Raw genomic sequence first — 2763 nt, forward strand, 5'->3', positions numbered from 1 at the left:
CCCCTGTCATGCCCTTGCTCTGTTCCGCGATTCCAGTGGCATTTATCTTCTCATCCCTTCCTCCCTTCTCTCTGGTATTTGATTTTGGTGGCACTATCACATTTCCTCTTAAGGTATTCTCTACCATACACTATTGTTGATTATGGTTTGAGGTTTTACATGTGTGGCTTGCTCATTTTGATTTTTGTCTTTGGCGTATGTGTGATTTTTGGTTTTGTTTTTTGTTGCATGTGCAGTCTTTGTGATTTTTAGCTTTGGTCATTTTCTGTTGGAGTGCTCTGTGAGTTTTTTTGTGATATCTTCTGCTCTCTGCTATATGTTAAAATGGTTTGTGTGAAGGGGATGATTTGAGGCTATGTGATTGTTGTCAATCCGTGCTATGTGGTTTTGTTTTTGCAAACTGTTGGCCTCTACTTGAAAGAAAATTTTTTTCCTCACAGTGGCTTGCTCGATTAGGGCTCCTCTCTTTTTTTTTTTTTTTTTTTTTTTTTTTTTTTTTTTTTTTTTTTTTTTTTTTTTTTTTTTTTTTTTTTCTCTTTATTGGATTAGACAATGCTATGTTCGTAGTGGTGATGTGGGTGATGCTTTTTTTATGTTACGCTGGTGGTGTTGTTGGTGGTAATGTTGTGTTATGCAGGTGTGCATATATGTAGGGTGTGGTTGTTTCGTGCCATTTGGTCTTGGTTACATGGTGGTGGTGGTGTTGGTGGCGTTGTTGGTGGTATGTGTAGATGCTGAGAGTGGTTCTTCAGTTTCATCATGGTGATGTTATGCCATAGTGATGTGTGTGTGTGTACGTTGGGTGTGGTTATTTTATGCCATGGGGTTTTGGTGACATAGGTTGTGGTGTTGTTGGTAGTGTGTGTAGATGCTGGGGGTGGTTCTTCAGTGCCATGGTGGTGGTGTTGTTGGTGTTGATGTGCCATGATTGTTTATGGTGGTGGTGATGTTGGTGGTGTTGGCGGTGTTGTTTGTGGTGATGTTGATATTGTTGTTAGTGGTAATATTTGTGTTCATGGTTTGTTGTGATGTTTCCTTTCAATTGCCTTTTCGAGTTATGTTGTTTATGTTGTCACTTTGTTTTTCCTCTATTATACATTTTTGTTGTTTAATTTTTTTTCATGCTAGTATCTTCATGGTAAAGACAAAAGAAACTGATTCGTCTGCAATGTGGAATAAATATATCAAAATAACATTTTGCAATCTGTCTTAAGGAGGTGAAATTAGAAAATAGACTAACCACTTATTTTAACAAGGAGGACTGACAAAATATAATAAAGAATTTCAGGGAGCGTACAGAAAGGGAATAGACAACGTTATGAAATGTGCTAGTAAGATTGGTTCTGTTATAAACAACACTATACTACATGGGCAGGAATATCATTTGTTCAGAAACAATTGCAACACATTTGCTTTAAAACTGTAATAAATAAATAAACAATTAGCTTCTGCGGAACAACTTTTTAATAAATTGCAGCTGCTCTAAACAAACTCTAAGTCCTATTTTTGATATTATGTCATTTTTAAAAAAAACTAGAGTTGATATTTGCATGGTTGAAAGTGTTTTTATTAAGATAATTAACTAATCTTTTTTTTTATAAAATCTTTGATTAAATCTCTTATTATATACAAAATATAAAATTTTATTAAAAATAATCATAAACTAAAAATTTGACAAACTTTTTTTTTTAATAATTGAAAGGAAAAATATACAAGAATTAAAATTCAGTCGCAATTTGTAATAATCTATAGTTATATTTTGTAATTCAAACCCTGCTATTAAAATATCAAATAATGATCGATTTTCTTTTAATCCTCTTTATAATTTAAGGAGGCTCTGTCCGCATGCACCAAGAGGGGGAGTCCAATGCTTTTATCATGCGGTTAATCTTTCTTTTATAGATTTAGGAGTCTTTATATGTCTTTTTTAGAGCTAATCTTACTTTTATAGATTTAGGAGTCTATACACGACTGCTTCATTCATATTTTTTTTCTTACTTATTTAATTAATTGCTCAAGAACTAATTCTAAAACTCAAAGAAATATGTAAATAGATAGGAATTAAGTAATATGCATTAAATCTTCCAAAAATAAATTATTTTAAATTAGGGGCATTCACTTACATACCACACAATTCTTATTGTTATTTTGACCCCAAATTAATGAACTAAGGTAAAAGGGCAATTTTGTAATGTGGCACCGCCACCTCTCTTGCTTCTATAAATAGAGAGAGTGTGAGGCCTAGGAGATTAAAGGAAGAGATCTTAAGCTGTCACAAAGGAGGAGAGAATAGCTATAAAGCTAGAGAGGAGGAGAACATCTTGAGGTCTTGTATCAATGTGTTGCTTGAGAGGGAGGCCATAGAAGGAAGATGATGGCTCATCTCTATGTATAAGCTATGTATTCTCCATTTCTTTTGCCTTAGTGAAATATTTGATTGATTCCCTTTCGTGGACGTAGATCCAGTTGAATCAAACCACGTAAACGATCTGTGTGTTCTTTGCGTTTCATTTATATACCAGGAAATACATATCTCACAACAATTGGCGTCGTCTATGGGAAGATCCATACTTCTTAGCTAGAGGTTTCCGCGTAAAGGTGTTCGCGACTAGCGACGAAGAAGAGGAGTTCGACATTCACGAACAGAGGAGCAAGCAGATCGCGTCGCAGGCAGCCGAATCGCGATAGATTCGGTGAGCAGTGGAAGCTTTGATTGACTGGATTCGCACCGCAGGTTGTGCGGGTCTGCGAGACGGAGGGGGG

This window comes from Phalaenopsis equestris, unplaced genomic scaffold, assembly GCF_001263595.1.
Source record: "Phalaenopsis equestris unplaced genomic scaffold, ASM126359v1 Scaffold000413, whole genome shotgun sequence".
NCBI classification, from domain to species: Eukaryota; Viridiplantae; Streptophyta; class Magnoliopsida; order Asparagales; family Orchidaceae; genus Phalaenopsis; species Phalaenopsis equestris.